Source organism: Nymphalis io, chromosome 29, assembly GCF_905147045.1.
Source record: "Nymphalis io chromosome 29, ilAglIoxx1.1, whole genome shotgun sequence".
NCBI classification, from domain to species: Eukaryota; Metazoa; Arthropoda; class Insecta; order Lepidoptera; family Nymphalidae; genus Nymphalis; species Nymphalis io.
This window is the reverse complement of record NC_065916.1, coordinates 8,132,740-8,155,507: the sequence shown is the minus strand read 5'-3', so window position 1 is coordinate 8,155,507 and position 22,768 is coordinate 8,132,740.

Sequence of the window (22,768 nt, the reverse complement as noted above, 5' to 3'; positions counted from 1 at the left end):
TTTTGTCGCGTATGTGGGTCGTGAGTTTAATCGCGGCCGCTTTTGCAACGTCTACTGTGTCAATTCTGTCTGGGATATCTTTTAGTGGCTGAGAATCTAAGGACTGGACTTGCTGTGTGAATTTATGCCAGTCGATAATCGTTTTAATAGGACGGTTAAGTGGATCATCCGGCCCTAGCTCTACTAAGACTGGGCGGTGATCTGAGTCTAACTCGGATAGTGCTTCGATTGAACGTAACTGCAAGGTCACGCCTTTCAATAACACTATGTCGAGTACGTCTGGTTTATCTCTGCGGTTCTCCGAGAGTGGGAACCGAGTGGGTGTCGTAGGAGCAATGACGGCAAAATTGTGCGACATATGGTGAGACAAATGATCTAATGTTTTACCTCTAGCATTTGTTTGGAGTGAATTCCAGTTGGGGTGTTTGCTGTTTAGGTCGCCGGCTAAAATGACCGCGCTACCCATTGATAGAAGTGACTTAAGGTCATTTTCTAGGAGTTGTTTCGTCGGTAAGAGGTAAACAGAGGCTAGGATAACGGGCTGATGGCCCGTCATACTTAGCTGACAGATTGACGCTTCGATGTTGGTGAGCGGTGGGGTGTCGAGTGGCAGGCAGTGAAGTGACCTTTTATAGTAAATAACCGTACCACCTTTAGCGGAGATACGATCGTTTCTGATGATGCGGTAATTCGCGATGTTCGGATCGCGAACGTTGGGTTTGAGAAACGTCTCTTGCACTAGCATGACGTCGACGGGATGGTTGCGTAAGAAATCGCGGACTAGATCGATTTGTTGGATAAGACCGTTTGCGTTGAACGTTATGACGGTCAGGGCGCGAGGCTTTATCCTAGCGTTGGCCATTGAGTTTGGTGAGTGCGTTCATCTGAGTGAACAGCGATGCATATTTTACGAGCAGGCATACAAAGTTACCTGGGTCTGCAGAGTACTCATCCAAGAATTGTTGGATGCCATCTAAGTCAATTTTGCCGCATAACGTGGGAAATTGTTTTAAGTTCGCCGTGTCCCGTTCTTGGGAACGCGGCTGTTGACTGTAGTTTGCGCGCGGCGCAAGAGGACGCGGAGGTGCCTCTGTGGTCTTACGGACCATAGCCAGTGGTTTTTCCCAAGCGCCTTTGTTGGTAGCCTGGGGGGCTCGCGTGGGTGCCTGAGGGGCTCGTGTGGGTGTCTGAGGAGCACACGTGGGTGCCTGAGGGGCTTCCGTAGGTGCGGGAGCCTGAGGGGCTCTAGTGTGTGGTTGAGGAGCGGCGGTGGGCGCCTGAGGGGCTCTCCCCGGCCGTGAGGCGATCCGACTAGACCGCTTTTTCCCCTTCGGGCTGCGTTTGCGCGGCGCCTTGGGACACCCGCGATAATTCGCGGGGTGGCCCTCGGTTTTGCACAATACGCAACTCGGAGGGGCTTCAGGGACGGGAATTTTGCTCCGACCGCACTCGGCTGTTAAATGGCCCTCTAGACACTTTACGCATCTAGGTTTGGCAAAACAATGCCGCGCGGAATGCCCGTAGAGTTGGCACCGATGGCACTGGCCAGGGGTGCCGCGGCTGCGGGGAGGTTCCAGCTTGAAGTCGGAAAGACCGCAGATCTTTTCGATATTGAATATTTTCTTACCCTCGGGGGTAAGAGGTAGTATGGCGAGCACTAGGTCGTAGCGCTCTTTAGTACGCGGGTGGTACATCCGATGTATGAATGATTCATTTGAAATGATTTGTTTTTACTAAATAATTGTAACTAGTTTTAAGAGTCACAATATCTTAAGTAACTTAAGCAAATAACTTAAATAAATGATATTGCGCCGATACGGCCGTTCTGACCGGCGGTGCGCGCTCTGCACCAGCCGCGTGTATGATTTTTGAAGTTGATCTGAAACTCAAGATTGGTGTTTGTGTACCTTATGTATTACACGATAAAATTTTATTGTTTGTGATTAATTTTGTGTAGTTTAATTTGCGACGTACACTGTGGTACTATGTTATTGCGTACTCTGTGGTACTATGTTGTTGCGTACTCTGTGGTACATACTATGTTGTTGCGTACTCTGTGGTACTATGATGTAGCGTACTCTGTGGCACTATGTTGTAGCGTACTCTGTGGTACTATATTGTAGCGTACTCTGTGGTACTATATTGTAGCGTACTCTGTGGTACTTTGACAATGTATGTGTAATTGTTGTGGTAACATACTAATCGAAATAAAAAAAAATAAAAAACATACCCTTTTGTTTTAATTATCTGACTCATGAGTTTGTTGTTCGACAATATTGGCTCGCGAAGTAGATGGTATAGGCTCGTTGGCTGATGCTGGAGAGTTGTCTTCTTCCGCCGATACGGTTATCTGGTCTCCAGGTTGAGGTGCCCGACGGAGTAGATCATGTGCAACTTTTCTTGGACGCCCTGAACCTACCACCTTTTTTACTAGATAGCGGTCGTTGTCCAGGATTTTCGTTATTTCGTAGGGCTCGCTGAATTTTAGATCCAATGAAGTTTGATTGCGAGGATTATTTTTAATAAGAACATAATCACCTCGTTGGAACTGACGGATCCTTGCTTTTCTTGAATTGAAGCGTTGTCTGTCTTGTTCTGCATTATGTGACATTTTTTGTTTAACATAGTTAGTAAGTGCTTCAATATCAATATTTACAGTCTGCTCATCAATATTTACAAGAGTGAGCAATTCTGGAGGAACACAATGTCTTCGCTGGGTGAGTAAAGTAAGTGGAGCCACTGTGCAGAGTTTTTGTCCAAAAGCTGGATCCTGCACGATGCGCTTTAAAACATTGTTTTCTAGTATGTGGCCATCCTTGCCAGCCAGCTTGTGGCCAGCTCGCAATGCATCGTCGCGCCGCTGTTCAACTTTAAGCCAATCAAGATCTCTAGTCAACGCATTTACTGTTAGCTCTATCGGGTTCCTGCTGAAGTAGTCTGCGTGTTGAAGTTGCTGGCCCTTTCGGTATCCAACTTCTTTTTTTTTTTTTTTTTCCTGGTACATTTTTCACACACGGCCATCTGATCCCAAATTAAGCTTGTACAAAGCTTGTGCTATGGATACCAGACAACTGATATACTACATATACTACTTTTTTTTTTTTGTAAATACATACTTACATATACAGGGTTACAGGGTAATATGGCACGATCCTTTTAAAGGGTTATAGTTCAGGACAATAGCTATCAAATGACCCCCAAAATGCTTATGCAAAAGTGTATCGTTTTCGAGTTATTAATTTTTTAATATTTTTTTTATTTAAAGGATGTTTAAGATTCTAAAATTCAATAAAAAAAAATCAACGTATTTTCCCTATTTTTTTTTGTATTTCTTGCTAGGGTACATCCTAGTTAATAATAACCAGTTATAAAACAAAAACAATCTTCAAGCATTTTTAAATTACAGATCCAAAACTGTACAACTTTTCGATTTTTAATTTTGATTCTTTAAGTTACTCGCAATTTTTTTGTAAACATCACTATGGCTCTTATCGTGCGGATCATTTTAAAAACATCTGCGTTTCCTTAGCTATCCATCGGTACATAAAAAGTACAGTAACAATCATAAACTCAGGAGAAAATTAGATAACAAAGAGACCAGGTAGGAAATTCTAAGAAATGCTATTGTTAAGAAATTAAATATGGATCAAAGACAAAAGGACCTCAATGCAAAGTAGTTAAAGATTATTTTTAATAGGGGTAATAGGTAAAAAAGGAGAGATAAACCAGAGCTGTTTGTGGAATACTATTATCAATTCCTTTGAATTTACCGTCATTTTTTCTAATTTCCTTTTATCTCATTTCTTTTAGGAATAAGAGTAATAAAACCTTGTCGGGGTACATAATACTCACTGTACTTGCCCTGCTCGTATAGTGTGGACGCGCTTTAGTGAATATTGATCTCTTAAATTTTTGAAAAAAACCGCTTCGTTTACTGGACTCTAATTCTTACAACTTCGTGACTCGGCTAGCTAAAAGGAATTTGTGATTTGTGTTTATGATAACTTGGCGCGTAAAAAGGACTATTATGGCTGCAGAACAAAATTCTTCTCGTCGTCCGTACTCTAATGAGGAATACGCTGACATCTTATTTTGCTATGGATATTGTAACGGTGACGCCGCAGCTGCTCGTCGTGAGTATAATCGTCGATTTTAGATAATTACACCCAGACTCAGGACAAACATACATGTTCATGCACACAGATGTCTGTCCTGGGTGGGAATCGAACCCACAACCTTCGGCGTGAAAGGCAAGTGTTCTACCAACCACGCCAACCGGCTCGTCAAAATTATAATTTTGTAAAAATGCCCACCAGCGGTGGATTCTAGGTAGGAGGTCCCTTTTGTGTTTGGACGCTTTAAGCGCATTACAGTCCGTGATGACTGTAAACTTGCACCCATAAAGATATTGTCGAAAATGTTTTATTGCTCGAACCACGGCCAAAGTCTCCAATTCATAAGAGTGGTACCGACTTTCGGCTTCAGTAGTCCTCATGCTCATGAAGGCTACTACATGTTGTCGTCCTGCAATTACTTGTACTAATACCGCTCCGAATCCCAGACTACTTGCGTCTGTGTATAATTGAATTGGTGCTTCCTCCTGAAATAGTGTGAGTACTGGAGTAGATGTTAAACATTGCATAATCTTCTCTCTTGCTATTTCGTGGCGTTCGTTCCATTGCCATTTAGCCCCTGGTTTGGTCAGTTCATATAGCGGTACCATTATGCGCGAGAAATCTGGTATAAACTTCCTCAAGTATCCCGCCAATCCACAGAACTGCCTTGTCTAGGTGTTGTTGGTACAGGTGCTTTCACCAGAGCATCTATTTTCCGTGGGCTTGGCCGGACTTGTCTATCTGAAACAATGTTGCCCAAATATTCGATTGAGCGCTTAAAAAAACTGCATTTATCAGCATTAATAGAAAAACCAGCGTCCTGTAGAGCAACGAGAATACGTTCAATGCTTGACAGTCCTTCTATAAATTCTTCGCATTTGCTTAATACGTCGTCAACATACACTTGAGCTGCACTCCCTAATAAAGAGTTTAGAGCCCTGTTGATGCACCGCTGGTAGACTGAGCATGAATTGCTCAATCCAAATAGCATAGTCATATATTCGTACAGCCCATCTGGTGTGACAAAGGCTGTTTTTTTCAATTGACGACTGTGCAATCGGTATTTGGTGAAGTCCTGCAGCCATGTCAAAGGTTGTGAAGAATTGTCCTTTGGCCAATTGGTCGATTTGGTCCGAAATGAGTGGCAGTGGATAGTGATCACTCAAAGTATTGGAGTTAAGCTCCCTGAAATCCACGCACATACGGTCGTCGCCATTCTTCTTTTTTACTAAGATGATGGGACTGGAGTATGGAGACTTGCTTTCATGTACAATCCCATGCTCCATCAATTCCTTCACAATAATAATAATAATAATAATAATATTTATTTCAAGTATCATGGACTCATTTTGTTAGTAATACAAAAACTTAAATGTCTATGTTAGTACTTAACCTAAGGCTATCTAAAAAATATGAATATTTAGATATGTGAGTCACCTCTGCGCCATTCCATTAGAAATAGCGCAGCAGTGACCCACATATGTGCAGTCCAGCCTGCCCGCGATTAGTTTCAAGATGCTGTTGGTACTGTCCCGCACTCTGCGCACCAGGGCTCCACATCTTTTACGCATAGTAGTATAAAAACAGTCCACGTGTGCCTCCGCGAACATCCCTGATGCGCTACACAATCGGGGCAGCCCCATCAGCACCCTGAAAGCATTGTTATATTGTACACGAATAGCGTTGTACGACTTTTGCATGTACTTGGCCCACAGGTTGCACGTGTAAAAATTCATACAATATGCTCTGAACAACGTGCCCTTGACGCTGTCCGAGCAGCGCGCAAACCTGCGAGCCAGCATGTTCGCTCTTACTGACAACGCCCTCCGTTCTCTTTCAATATCAGCGTCGTCTTTGAGGTCTGAAATCAATATATGACCAAGATATTTAAATTGGGAAACCCTTTGCAGTGCTGTACCATTGAGCATTACTGGTGGTACACTACTTGGCACTTTACCTCCGGCCTCAAAAACCATCACTACACTTTTCTTTGCATTATAGTTAAGACCATGACTTCCCACATAATCCTCACATTTAGCCATCAGTTTTCTAAGACCACAAACAGACGCACTCAACAGCACCATGTCATCGGCGTAGCTTATGTTATTAACACAAATACCGTCTATGTAACAGCCGATCCTGGTGCTGCTAAGCTCGGCGATTAAATCTTTAGCATAAAGGTTAAAGAGCGTTGGCGAGCTCAATCCCCCTGCCTCACCCCACACTCCAACCCATATGGACGTGACAATGCTCCTGCCCATCGGACATTATTGACCTGATTCCCATACCAAAATTTAAAGATATTGATCAGTTCCGAAGGTATACCAATCTCGTTCATTTTACGCCATAAGATATCGTACGAAACCAGATCAAATGCCTTCGACATGTCAAGAAAACATGCATAAACTGGAGTCTTACGCCTAGTATAATATGTGACAGCATGCTTAACACAAAGTATAGCACTTTCCGTGGATAATCCAGGTCGGAATCCAAACTGGTTATCATGCGGTTTTATGAACTTATTTAATTCTATATTGAGCACGCTGTCAAACACCTTCGAGATGACCGTAGCCAACGAAATAGGTCTATAGTTGTTTTTATCAGCCAGGTCGCCAGTTTTGTTTTTCACAATAAGCACAACTATCGTACGTATCATCTCGCCAGGCATAAAACTATGGCTCAAACAAAAGCTGTACAGCATACACAAAACTCTGGGAAGATGTGGCCCAGCGTATTGAAGATGCTCAATGCTAAGTCCATCATGGCCCGGGGATTTACCTCTACTCATATGTTTGATGATATGTGCAACTTTGTCATATTTAAACTTAATACACATTTCCATGTTGGACTCAACATTGATCACTGACTGAGAAGGCCCCGTGGTGATTTTACGTGAAAGTGGTCCATAAAAAGATCAGGGATCTTTTCAGGCTCACACACACCACCGATGCTCACAGGGAGGGAAGGCTTGCTGTTCATTTTGTTAGTCTTCTTCCAGAAACCGCGGAAATCCTTTTTCGTATGATGTGAAGCTAGAATATCCATTTTAATTTGCTCCTGATGGTTTTGAAACCACCTTAAACGAGATTTAAAAAATCCTTCTAGCCTCGCACATTTCCCTATAAACATATCCTGCGGTTGGCTTATCATACCACAGCCATAATTGAAATTTTTGTCTTGCCTCCCTGTGCGCCTCGGCTACATGTTTATTCCAACCTATCACTCTTATTTTCCTTACACGATACCTACTGTTACGACCCACCACGGAAGCATCTATCAAAGCTTGAACAATGTCACTGTACAACTTTGTTATAGTGTTTCTATGTTCTGGATTATTACAAATATAGTCACCGCAATCACGAAGCTCATGTGGGAAGTCAATGTTTCTTAACCTTTCGTGACATTCCCTCTGGTATATATCTATCTGTTCTTGACTTCTTTCTCCCCAACGAATCTCATTTAGAGAAGACGTACTTAAACAAAGTTTCTTTGGTAGTAGCACATTTAAATTACATTCTACGACCAGAGGGAAGTGGTCAGACCACAACACATCATGCAATACATAAACATTGCTCACGGAATCAACAGCAGCTTTAGTGGCTAAGCAATGGTCGAGCCACCGTTTAGATCCATGAGATTCACTCAGAAAGGTATAAGTATTAGACCATAAACCTAATATTTCAGTATCTACACAAGTCCATTCTTGTTCTGAGCAGAACTGAGTAAGTTCGTTATAAAACCGCTCAGAAGTGTGCGCATTGTAGTCCCCCAATATATATACACAGTTTTCCTCGTAACTATAAATAATAGCACTTACCGAGCTTAGTACGTCTGTAAAATCCATTAGGTTCGCAACTGAATCCGTAGGCATATATACACTCATCACTAAGAACGATTTATCTTGTAACACTATTCTAATAGCGCAGATACGCGGGTTATTACACTGAACAACGGACACATTTTGGAAAACACTACGTCTCCACAGCAGCGCAACTCCTCCATATGGTCTCCCACGTAAAATACCAGTAGATGTGTCTACCGCAGATACTCCTGTAGAGCTGAAGTCCTCACTTAATGTGTCAAGAAAAGATAACTCCGTCGGCAATAACCAGCATTCTTGTAAAGCAATTAAATCTGAAGTTTTACATAACTCGCGAATACATTGTGCAGAGCGCTTTACGTTCTTGCAATTAAATGAAATAAATTTATAGGTTATGTTTTTATCCATTAACAATAGGCAGGTTATTCAGCGCCACCTCTGCAACAGGTGTTTCGTCTTTGCGTTTAAGCTTAAAGTGCACAAACCGCCGAAAAATAATTCCCTGCGGCCAAATATTCTCATTAAGATACAACGAAAGCTTACTTTGTGAAACAAAAAGCTTATAGGCGTCGTGTTCACATTGCCGCTTAATTGAAATTTTCTCTAATGTAACACTCTCCTTAGTTTTGTTCTTAATATAGTTAATTATATCCGATTCTGCCGTATCTTTATGAACATTTGTTATAAATAGAGGTATTTTTCTATCAGCCGCCCTGAATTTTTCTTCCGATTCAACCACAACATTTCCCATTTTGCCAATGAGGCGGTTTTTCAATTTTTGCGATCTCTTCTTTACAACTGTCCAGCCTTCACTTGGATCATGGACCTTAGCAGCCGCAGCATAAGATCTAATTTGCGCTGTCCCACCGGGCTGATCTTTCGATTCGCTCGATACCCGCGATGAGTCATTTACAGTGCTAATCGCTTCCATGCCTCGACCTCCGCCTCGGGTGACGCAATCGTCCGCGTCTGTCGACTGTTGATAAACAATACTTTGAAACGCTGTATTACTACCCTCCACTGTAGTACTCATATTTCTATAGTTTATATTATATTCTCCCGGCGATAATGCCTCGCCGTTAGACTGATCTAAATGCGTTGTAATGATAGTGTCATCTAATTGAGACAATCCTATCGGTCCACTATCGCGGTAAGCTCCTCTTTTCGTGTTTACTGCCATAGTTAAAAAAGGCGGCGAAGGTAATTTTCCGATAAGACATTCCTTCTTAACACATTCAAGTTGCTCAACAGTAGCATATATTAACTTAATACTTTTAATTTCCGCCTGTACTATCATCAGATCCTTGAGCAGCTTGGAGACATCTAGGTGGTCAAATGTTATAGGTGGTAGTTTCTCCAAATCCCTAGCCACGAACACAGGTAATACATCGGGATCTGTTACCTTAAACACATTTATGACGTCGTGCAGTAAGCGATTTTCCTTGCCTCTTCCTTTGCGAACAGTTTTACGTAAATCCGATGGTAACGATTCCAGGAGTAAGCTGTTGGCTTTCTCAATTTGTTCACTAGAAAAAGCTGACGTACATATTTTCACCAAACTCACTTCATCCGCTAATGAAACTTTATTTTGGATATAAGCTAAAAGCTCATTAACAACTAGATGACAATTGTTACACTTTAATGTATTACTCGTCATTGTCGCAAATGCATCCGTCTGACGCTTCATTCGAAAAACGTCCGATGCGCCAATGGCTCGTACTTTTTCACGTTCAACTGGACTGAGCCTATATGGTCATCGTTCTATATATTTGTCTGGATTCTTCAAGCGGATTTCCAGTTCGGCGGTCTTAACACAAGTTGTTGGGTACCCTCTGATAAAAAGGTGCTGATACTTGTTCAAAAGTTTGCGTAATTTTTCGATATCTTCTTCATTGGTGAGGTCACAATCTAATTTATCAAATATCGGGTTCGTACATTGAAGGTGATTGATGTTCTGTAGACTTGTCAACCTCGTTCCATCCGTAGTAATCACCATAGTGAGGTTCGTATTATTTATCAAGTTCATTCCTACTAAGATGTCTGTCGTCATCTCGTAGTCGGCTAATATGTGGAACTGTAGTTCAATGTTGATATTATCAATGACCCCAATCGTAACTAGTGTAGCTATTGAAAGCACAGGAAATTGTCCAATTCCCTTCAAGTAATTTGACGTTTCTAATCTTTGATGTTAATGACCGTTCACGTTTGAAACAGGTTTCGAAAGAATGCCCTGGTATTTTGCAAAATGAACAGATTGTTGCTTTATTGTTCTGGTTGGAGGTTACTTCCTTGTTGTTGTTTTCGGTTCTCATTTTATTCCTTTGTTCAGTTTTAGACTCTGTAGGCTTGTAGTAACATTCACCGGTAGTATGATTGGATCTTTTACAGATTCGGCAGGACGAAGTCGATGGGGTCGCGTTCAAAAAACGTGGTCGCTTACTTACATTATTCGAACTCGGGTTAGAACGCTTCATAGTTCTTATTGATGATGCAACTGATATAAGTTCTGGCACTGTTGTGGCCCGTGTGTTCAATAGCTCGATCCTAAGTCTTTCGTCGTTTACACAACCAATGACTGCTTCAACTGCATCTTCATTTGAAAGTTTGTCCTTGGTGATCCTTCTCCATAAGACACATGCTCGTGATAAAAACTCTGAAATATCCTTTGAAGAGTCGTAAACATGTTCTCTGAAACGAACTATGTCTCGAGAATAACGGTTTTCTGGCTCGAACGTCGTGATAAGGTTGTTACGTAGTTCAGCCCATGAAGCTGTGGTGACCCTCCAATCGTCAACCCACATTTTCGCCCTTTCCTTTAGAAGGCTGCCAACCTTCAGGCGTATATCAAAGTCATTGAGTCTGTATGTTTCGACTGACTTGTCGATGTGTTGACACCACTCACGTACTCCCACATTGGTGTCGGGGTCAAAAGATGTTTTTTTTTTTTTATAGAATAGGAAGGCGGACGAGCATATGGGCCACCTGATGGTAAGTGGTCACCTTAGAGATTAGCATTGTAAAAAATGTTAACCATTGCTTACATCACCAATGCGCCACTAACCTTGGGAACTAAGATTTAATGTCCTTTGTGCCTGTAATTACACTGGCTCACTCACCCTTCAAACCGGAACACAACAATATTAAGTATTGCTGTTTTGCGGTAGAATATCTGATGAGTGGGTGGTACCTACCCAGACGAGCTTGCACAAAGCCCTACCACCAGTAGGTAAATGTCGTTAATACGTACTTTTGTTTCTGGTGGTGTACTTAAACGTTCCGACATTTGCTGCATTACTTGCATCATCTGCATCAGGAATTGTGGTGGTATGTTGTTCATTGGTGCATTCAGCAATGCTGAATGTGGCTGGAATTGGCGGCAATGCGGTTCCAACACCTCTTGTGGTGTTTAATCCATGGTCTGGTCCCGTCGTTGCATCAGGTTGTTGTTGAGCGAAAGTGGCAAGCGATCCCACTTCTGATGACAAAGTTCCGGATGTCGTATTGTTTTTAAAAATAATGACGTCAGCAATGCTGACGTCATCTTCATTACTATCTTCGTTATTCATAGTAGTAATAATTAAACACTACAACTTCTTCCAATAAACCTTTTATTGAATGAATGTAAATAACAGAGTAGAGCTCCGCACTACTCGGCTACTTGTGCCCGACTACCTCGTGTAAAGACCACTACTCGTATTTATACCAAACTCGAGAGTGGGGAGCTTTACAAAAATAATCATAAAACATTTTTATAAATTGTGAACATGAACTTAACCTATTTAAAATAATGACTTTAGTAATTATAATTTAAAATAATAATTTTAGAATATTAATTAAATGAAAAGTTTTTATGAAAACATAATTAGAGAACGAAAACAAATCATCCCAAATGAATGATTCATTTGAAATGATTTGTTTTTACTAAATAATTGTAACTAATTTTAAGAGTCACAATATCTTAAGTAACTTAAGCAAATAACTTAAATAAATAAACGAATGATTCATTTGAAATGATTTGTTTTTACTAAATCATTGTAACTAGTTTTAAGAGTCACAATATCTTAAGTAACTTAAGCAAATAACTTAAATAAATGATATTGCGCCGATATATATATAATAAATAGCGATGATTTAACACTAACATACTGCATCACATTTGATATCTATAATACATATAATGTTACTCGGCTCAAGTCCTGTTTAATTTAACATCTTGACTCAGACGATATTACACAATTGCAAAATTACATATAGAAATATGTCACATGATCGACAAATTGCCAATGGAATGGACAATATAGTTTATATTTAAGCGATCAATATTAAAACAGGTCCAGTACAACACCAAATGAATCAACAAAAGTTGAAAATATTTTTTGAAATCAATTAGTCGTCCTGTTATGATTGCGTTGGTTTTCTTTAAACTTTATTCAAATATATAATTTAATTCAGATATTATGTATTTAGTTTAAATAACCATTATTTATCTGTCAGTGATGTTAAAATGTGTAAAAATTACAATTGAAGATAATTTGTTATTTAAACGGAATATTTTCAACAAATCAAATTTCTTTATTCAATATAGAAGCGTTACACTTACTTATTGACTGTCAAATTAAAAACTTCCACCGATAACGTTTAGTATTTGAATCAAAATGATTTTATGATTATGTTGAGTCCAACGCAGTGGCGGACTCACCAGGAGGTATATACAGGTATCACGATCTATCTGCAGTCTATTCCAGCCACATGAGGAGTCAAAACAAATAAACAACTTCCACATCGAGTTGACGCGATATCATTGGTCGAGATCTTGAATAATCTATGATATTCACTATGGATTCCCTAAAATTGGATGGTTTGAATGTCCGCAAAGTTAAGTTATAAAATGCAAAATTAAAAAAAAAAGATCAAAACACACATTACAAATTTAAAGCAAGAACACGCCGTCTAAAAGATTGTCCTGTGGCATTGTACCCAAGACGCTGGCACTATTGCCTCTCTGCACCGCTAGACTCAGCCTTTGGGCTAAATAAGCGCCAGCTCTTGGGTCACCAGAAGTGTGGACCAGTTTCTTAGAAATATCTTATATGTTTTTTTTTTAACTTTCACTTAGAAGATAGTATTTTTTTTTGCCTTATATTATAAAACAATGTCGTGCCATCGAAGTGAACATTTCTTTGTTACATAAAAACAGTCCTCTTATATTACGATCCTGCATCGCGCTTTCATGGATAAGATGGCTGATATGAGGCAATGTTATTACCCTACCATAGTATAAAAAAGCCCATTAATGAGGTTTTTAAAAATGTTTAATTTTGTTTTTGTTGACGGCAGAAATTGCCTTTTTGATTTGTTTATTTGTAGTTGTTGATCTACAACTTTATTAGACATTACAATTAGTTCATTTTGATAAAAAGTTTTTGATTAATTAAAAATATCGGTAGGCCTTAATAACCGACCTACACCACGCCCCACGCGTACGACCTCTATTTCATTACAAGTTTCTTAAAAAAATTATAAAAATGACTTCGTGTCAAAATATTTTTTATTTAAAACAATCAATTTCTATTTTATAAGGAATTACTAATATTCCTATTTACCTACGGCTTGTGTTAATTAGAACATTAAGTAGGTTCAAAATAGTACAACGCCACAGACTCACGTTACGTTCGATACGCGACGTATCGTTTTGTCGAATTATTAATATTTTTAAAGCAATTTATAATTATAGAAAACCAAATATTGCATTAAAAATAAATTTCAGAAAAATCTAATATTGTACATTTCATAAGGTGCGGCTAATAAGGCCTGTCGGCTAATAAGGTCTAAATAACAAAAATGCTATTAAAGTAGCCATCTCATAGATGTCGCTTCAAACTTGTGACTACGTGTTCGCTTGCTCGCTGCCACCGGTGTTAAGTGCAATTGCGCGACTCAAATAATAAGAATTCTTCTGAATCAATCGTAAGTATTTTTTTAAAATATTATACTTATTTTACAAAAATTACGCTCAAGTTTTCTTTTATTCTTGATTTCTATGAACTTGATGTTTGAAAAATGTATCATAACAAAAAATATACCTTTTTTTTCGCTGAAAAAACGCATTTACGCGTTTCCCCCACATGAAGTGGGAGGGTATGTGGGACTCGCCGGCACTGAAGGCGCCGGAATACCCATTAAAAAACCAGTGGTACCCACTCCGTCTTGTCGAAGGGGCTTCACGGGATCGCTTGCGCATCCTACCGTGACGCACCGCCGGTTGGCCCGTTGGTACGGAGTACTCCCCTAACCCCAGCGGCGCTTACGATGGGGGAAGAAGGTGCGCATAGCGTCGGCGCCTCCTCCCGGGTCTTCTTCGGCGGGGCGAATCAGCGGTGGCTGACCTCACCTCTCGCTCTCGCTCCACGACCTCCTTCTGCAACATGATACTCTCGCAAAAAGAGACCATCTCCATCCAACACCTCTCGCTGCCAAGCATAGCGTTAATCACGCTCGGCAGCGAGACGTCTCCGCCAACTGTCGACGCTAGGGTATGCCTCTGGGGCCCCCACGCAGCACACTCCGTCAAAGTGTAATGTGCCATGTCCCGTGGCGCACCACACTCATGGCAGGAGGGTCATATCTCCCGCCTCGCTATCTCGTGCAGGTACTTACCGAAACAGCCCTGTCCGGTAATCACCTGCGTCAGTCTAAACGTAAGTGTGCCGCTCCTTCTTGTTACCCAGCGATTCAAGTGGGGGCGGATCGTCTCCACTGTCGCCAGGCCTGCTGATGAGGATCCTAGGTCCTCCTCCCATCTGCGAATGAGAGCTTGTTGGGCTACAGACCTGATTCGCCCCACCTCCGCCTAGACTTCCGCAAGAAAGACTTCTGGCTTCCACCCGAAACCTATGCACTTCCGCAAGAAGTGTCACCGTCGTCCACGACACCGTACGGTAACCTCGTACCGCTCTCACCGCTATAACTCTCTGCGGTCTCCTCAGAAGAGCTCTATTACGAGCGGTGAGAGCGTCTACCCATATGGGTGCACCATATATCGCCATGGAGTGCAGTACACCGGCGTATAATCGCCGGCATGGTGATTCTGGCCCTCCCACAGGAGGCGACCTAGGTAGGAGGCGGCCTTAGGCGGCGGCGGAATTAATGAGCTTCGGGCACAGTTGGACAAAGTGTTGCCAGAAGCTCCATCTTCCGTCCAGGATCAGACCCAGATACCTCATCTGGGCCTTCACCTTTATCACTGTCCCTTGGACTGTGATACAACAATAAATACACCAGTAGAAGTAATAAATTTTATTATTTGTTAATTTTGATGTCTTTAATGTTATTAGTTATGAGATATTTTAAATTTAATTAAAACAAAATATCATATATTGTTAATTCGATGACAATCGTTCAGTTCTCCGTTTTTTATATATGCGCGGGAAAACTATTTTTTAAATTTTTTTTTACCAAACAATACCAATGACGTTCTGAAACCGATTATAGTAACAGCCTGTTAATGTCCCACTGCTGGGCTAAGGCCTCCTCTCCCTTTTGAGGAGAAGGTTTGGAGCTTATTCCACCACGCTGCTAAAATGCGGGTTGGTAGAATACACATGTGGTATAATTTCGGTTAAGATTCACGCGTTCTAACCACTTGGCCATCTCAGCTTTTTTTAACCGATTGTATTTTTATTCTCAGTAGCAGCCCGGAATCTGGAAGTTAGAAGTGTGAACACTCCCGTATCTCGGAAAGCACGTAAAGCCGTTGGTCGTGTGCCTGAACTCTTTCCGGTCGTGTCGGATTGCCGTCCCATCGGATTATAAGAGTTAAGGAATAGAGAGTGCACCTGTGTTTGCGCACACACTTGTGCACTATAATATCTCCTGCGTAGTTGTCTAATCTCTCTTGAGATTGGCCGCCGTGGCCGAAATCGGTCTGGAGGACATTATTATATTTTTATTAAATCAAACACAATATAGAAATATGTAATTATTAAATATATTAAATGAAGTACATAAATAAGTATTTCTAACAATAATTTATTGAATAATAATTTATTAAATCTTTATTTAGAATTTTATACATGGTATCAGCGGGGATTAAGGTCTACCGAATTTAATATTTAATACTTATTATCCTCTTTTTTGTACAAACATTTGTCTGTTTTAACAGTTTATTTCATTTATTTTTCAGAATATTAGAAATGTAAACAAGTAATTATAAATTCGACGAGCCGGTCGTCGTCAAAGTCGTCAACAAAAATAAAATTAAACATTTTTAAAAACCTTATTAGTGGGCCTTATAATACTATGGTAGGGTAATAAGGCCTAAAATTTAGGCATACTTAAATAATCAAAATATACTTGGTATATTTAGTAAATGAGATCAATAATAATGTGATGCACTAATTATGCTTAAAGCCTTGAGAATAATGAAAAGTCTTTAAATCATCTGTATCAGCCGGTGACAAGCCGATGCACTCCTCGATACCACTTGCCGTATTTAGAACGTAAAGCGTAATTTTTTTATAATATAAGTATAATATTTAAAAAAATATATATACGATTGATTCGGCCGAATTCTTATTATATAAGTCGCGCAACTGCTCTTCACGATGAATAACGTAACACCGGTGGCAGCGAACAAGCGAACACGTAGTTACAAGTTTGAAGCGACATCTATGAGAGATACTACTTACAAGGGGTGACCAAATACGACCATTTTAAATAGCATTTTTGTTATTCAGGCCTTATTAGCCGACAGGCCTTATTACCCGCACCTACCTTATTCAATGTACAATATTAGATTTTTCTGAACTTTATTATATAAATTGCTTTAAAATATTAATAATTCGACAAAATGTCGTAAGAAGGCCTAATTCGACCTAAGAGGTCGCGATACACAGGAGCCCTTTTCTTCGAAGTAGCGAAAGCCTTCGATAAAGTCTGGCATAATGGACTTATATATAAGTTACATATGCTAGGCATCCCGTTAGTCTTGTACGTATCGTACACGACTATCTATCGAACCGTACATTCCGGTATAACGTAGAAGGCACTCTGTCCTCTGCTCGCCCCTTACGAGCCGGAGTCTTTCAAGGATCCGTGCTCTTAGGTCGAATTAGGCCTGCTAAGATGTGCTCCGTGACGCGGTGTGTGGCCGAGTGATCGGCTCTAAAGCCGAATTGCTCGTTAATAAGAAGGTTTTCAGCCTGTATAATTTTTTTGAGTCGGGCTAATATTAACCTTTCGTATATCATACCCAATGAGTTAATAAGACTAATAGGACGGTAACTAGTGGATAGATTTCTAGGCTTACCGGGCTTATATATACCGATAACGGTAGCCTCTTTCCACTGGTCTGGGAAGGAGCAGCCTGCCATAAGGCTCCCCCCGGATCGCCGTACGGTGTAGACGTGCTACTTGAACCTCTTTTTATCTTATTAAAAAAAAAAAAAAAAAAATTACACTTTTAAAGTAAATAAATAGTGTTGTGAAAAATAGGAGAACATAAATCGCAAGAGACCGTCTGTAAAGTGAGTGAATCTTCTGTTTACCTGTTGCCCTGGTACCTTGCGCTTGCGACTGAAATTTCTGCCTACAGCTACGTGATTGGTCAGGTGTTGGCCATTGGTCCTATGATTCCCGACGCCCGCCCAACTGCTTTGTAATTGGTCATATGACTCCGCCCAACTGCTTATATCACCTATGAGGTACTTTTGACAGGACCATCTTGCACTTACGATTTACGTACTAATTACTGATTGGAATCTAAAATCCCACCTACCATACGAGATCTAACCAGCGTTATTTATTATAAGCTCCTACTGATATACACTATCCTAGTACCATGGATTCATCGTTAAACAAGTCAGCCTCCTATTCGGAAATAGACTTAATTAGTAGAGAGGATAAAACACCACCGAACTATGTTGCGTATCGGAACAAACGGGCTAGAGAAACCGAATTCAACATAGACCTAGATAGTTTTAAGCTCGAGATAAAAAGTATGATAACATCTTTATTTGCTACACAAACGAAGGAAATCCAAAAAATTATTGCTACTCAAAAAGAAATACAACAAACAAACATAAATATCGAAAACTCAATCGCCTATTTAACCGACCAGAATGAGGAATTTAAAAAGAAAATTGAATTATTAGAAGGTAAAATTAAGGACGATCAACTGTATATAAGCACGCTGGAGGATCGGATTGAAGATCTTCAAAGAGGGATGCGTAAATGTAACTTCGAAATAAAGAACGTTCCATCACAATCCAACGAAACCAAAGAAGACCTTACTGAAATGGTTTTATGTTTGGCCAGAAATGTAGGCTATAATATTGAGAAAACCGATATTAAGGACATTTATAGAGTACGGGTAAAAAAAGAAAAAACAAAAAATAGCTCCATCGTTGTTGAGACTTCCTCCACCACTTTAAAAACTGGTATTTTGAAAATGTGTAAAGCCTACAATATTAAACATAAATCTAAATTGTGTGCCAACCACTTAGGGATAAGAACAGCCTAAGACACTCCGATTTACATATCGGAACAACTTACTCCAAGAGGGGCCCGTCTGTACTTTCTGGCTCGGGACATCGCTAAATCGAACGTATCGGTTCTGTTGGACTGCTTACGGTAAAGTTTATCTACGGAAAGATGAAAATTCACCTATTATTAACATAAATAGTGAGACACAAGCGCATCAATTATTACAAAAATGACTATATGTAGCCGGCTTTATATACCAAATGTGTTTCAATTTAAAGTACTTTAAAAATATTATATGTAAAATTATGTTTTGGTTATTATTAGAATTAGCTGTTAATGTAATTATTAGTATTAAGAACATTTATACTACACAGCATGGAACTCATTTACCTGTTTTCGTCATCATACAATCAACAGCACACTTACACATTTACAATGTACACATAACTAACCACACACACCACCTAATAAATATATATTTTCTGACTACAAAAGTATATGTTAAAACCATTCACAACAGAAGCACGCGTATTCTTTTTAACTTTATTAAAACAATATTGTATACAAAAATATCTATATATTATACTACTATATACATAACTTACATACTCTACATACTTGGCTTACTAAATTTATCACATTGTTATGGATAGGTCTCTTACTACTCAGAATGAAATAGACGATCTCGAAGTTAGTAGAGCAATGCAATGTGATATTGAAGACCTTAAGCAGTATATACCCGTTAAAGAAAACGACTTAACTATCATATCACAAAACATTAGAAGTGTTTATAGTAATATATGCGATTTGAATGTTGCCTTAAATGTATTAAACTTTGCCGCTGACATAATTATACTAACCGAATGTAGAATTAATCCTAGTAAAACAATTCCAAACCTTTCTAATTATAATATGCACGCCACGACTCATCACCTCAATCAGAATGATGGGGTTGTGGTATACTTAAATAAAAATATTGTTTGCACAAAAGCAAAAGAAATTAAATTATGTCATGCTTCATGTATTCAAATAAGTATTGGAACTACTGTTATTCTGGGCATATATCGTTCGCCATCAAACATAAACGCTGAACAGTTCATCAATTCATTAAATTCCCATCTGGAAACTTTAAAATCTTTTAAATTTTTTATTAGCTGGGGACATTAATATTGCTCTGAGGTCTGCAAATCGAGTTCTAACCTCTCTCTGCAGGCGCCAGAGCAATCTTTTGCTGTCTTCGGTCGGGTAGGCGTCGTGGGCTCTATTAGCCGCGTTCCGGCGCGTGAGTAAGTCTCTAAGGTCTGCTGGGAGGGCCCAGCGACCGTTCGGTTGTACCGGGACCTCCCTTGAGCAGCTCTCGAGAGTGGTGTTGATGTAAGTTGCAAAAGGTTTGAATTATATATATTTATATTAAAAAAAACATGTATAACTAGCAAAATGCATAAATATAAAATATTATTATTTATAATAACTATTTGACATTATAAAGAAAACTATCGTTTGGATTTTTTCGTGGATTCATTTTGGCTTTTGAGTCCCAGTGTTTCGAATGCTTTACAGCAATAATGATCACGGGAGTTTTAGACTCACCTCTCACCTGCCCACAAAATTACAAAATAATTTTAATAAAAATACAGAAATGGCCCAAGTATTCATTACAATACTTGATAATTATAATCTTTAAAATATCTAAGTTATATATTTCAATATGGAAATTTTGTCTGTTATTATTTATTATAACAATAACAATTTTCAAAAAAACTTTCTTAATAATTAGCGTTGCTAAACAGAACAATACACAATACATTTTATTTTTTTAGTAGGTACCTATAATAACAGAAGCTCAAGTGTTGCTTAAATTTTAAAAATTAACGTGGTCATTACTGCTTTAGAGCACTGGGTAAAAAAACATTAAAAATTCTGAGATGATTACCAAATGGACTTTGATTACTTGATTAAAAAAAATATAAGAATTTAATATTCTTGAATATTGTAAAAGTCGTAAATATCATTACAATCTACATAAAATTAAGAATTCTTCAAAATAGGTGTAATGACGTAGTTGTGTAATGTGATGCCTTATAACATAATGATATAAAATAATACATAAACCAGCTAAGTGTCCACCGCTGATAAATACACAATCATTAAAATTAACACATTACGTTACAATATAGAGCAATAAAGGTGTAGTAAGAAAACTAAAAAATAAGTCAAATAATATAGATTATAGTTTCAAATTTATAATAAACTTAAAGCCGAAGCGGGGATTGCGGATCGCAGAAGGGAAAGAGAATTGTTCTCTCTCTTGTTGTGTCCTCTTCGTCCGAGGACTCGTCTACCATCACCGAGGAAATTAATATGGGTGATTCTACCCATGACAACGGGAACGCTTGCTTAACATAGCCGACAAAGATCTCAGGGAAATTCGCTTGGATGTACCTAAGTAGGTTCACCAAAAGATGAAGAGTGTTGATGGCAATAGTCCAACCTGCATATTTATAGTTGACCATATATATATATAGCAAGTGACAGAAAATGTTGAAAGCGTGATTCAGCCAAGCAGTATACGCCTATAATAATGAAAGTGTTATCATATATGACGATAAGTTCGTTAGATGTTAATTTAATTAACGTACTTTATATTTCATTAGTGTCGGTGCAAAATTATTAAAACAAATGTGTTAGTTTAATGTGGAAACCTTTAAATACAAATAAACGCCACCTATTTTATTAAAATAAGATGATAGAAAATAATTTAATGCAGATGAAAATAGATGGCGCTTTAAAATATTACTAATATTTAAACAAAATTGTCGTTACATATATACAAATATAAAATTAATTAAAATGATGTCCTACTGTCCGATTTCGGCCAAGGAGGCTAATCTCTATTGAGAACAGCACAGTACATACTACAGTGCACAAGCATGTGCACACACAGACGCTCTCTCTAGTCTCTCACTCTTATAATCCCATGGAACCGATGGATCTGACGCCTCGATGTTGCTGATCGACGGCGGGTCTAGAGGTACGCAATGAAGCGGTCTCTTGTAATGATTTAACGTGCCCCGAGGACAGTGGCTATCATTGCGAATGATAATTTTTTTTTTTATAGAATAGGAAGGCGGACGAGCATATGGGCCACCTGATGGTAAGTGGTCACCAACGCTCTTAGACATTGGCATTGTAAGAAATGTCAACCATCGCTTACATATCCAATGCGCCACCAACCTTGGGAACTAAGATTTTATGTCCCTTGTGCCTGTAATTACACTGGCTCACTCACCCTTCAAACCGGAACACAACAATATAGTGGCGGTAGAATATCTGATGAGTGGTGGTACCTACCCAGACGAGCTTGCACTAAGCCCTACCACCAGTATATTATAATAATATTATAATATTATAATTCGCGATTTTAAATAAGTTTTCTGTATAAATATATCTATTTGATGCGCGGTTACAAATTCGCGGACTTAGTCGATTTGATCGATAAGACCGTTTGCGTTAAACGTGACTACTGGTGTATATCTCCACTCTTAACTTTAGCTATAAGATCATCATTTGAGGGGGAAGTGAGCACCTGAGTATCGCCATAATATGTCGTCGATGACAGCTGCGTGTTCACATGTCGCCATATTATAATAACAGCTGATATACATAAAGCAGTATATTCATTTATACATATAAATAAAATTTAAGTGTATGTCTGTGACTTCAAAATAACTGCCCCTTTTAAAGTCAATATGACTATTTGCGATTTACCAAAACCAAAACAATCATTTTTTTATTTCTGTCAGTCTGTCTGTTTGTCCAGGCTAATCTCGGAAACGGCTAAAAATTACAAATCGAATTAACAAAATTATTATAAGAAGTATTTTGAAGTTTTGTTTAGTCTTATTTCATCAAAATCGGTTGCTTCTATCAAACTCTGACTCTAAAATTACAATTTATATTAGTTTGGAGTCAGAGGTCCACCACCTATGTTACTTATGTAAAAACACTAGATTTACATAAAACTACCAACTGAAATTGTGTACATGTTTTTGGGTGTAAATAAAATTTATTATTATTTATGTTATAGGTAGCCGGATGGGCAAATGGGCCACCAGATGTTGAGTGATCACCACCGTCCTTAGAGATTGGCGATGTAAGAAATATTAACCATTTCTTACATCGCTAATGCGCCACCAATCTGGGGAACGAAGATGGTATGTCCTCTGTGCCTGTAGTTACACTGGCTTACTCATTCATCTTTCAAATCGGAACGCAAACATACTAAGTTTTTATCTATAGAATATCTGATGAGTGGGTGGTACCAACCCAGAAGGGCTTCAGGGACGGGCTT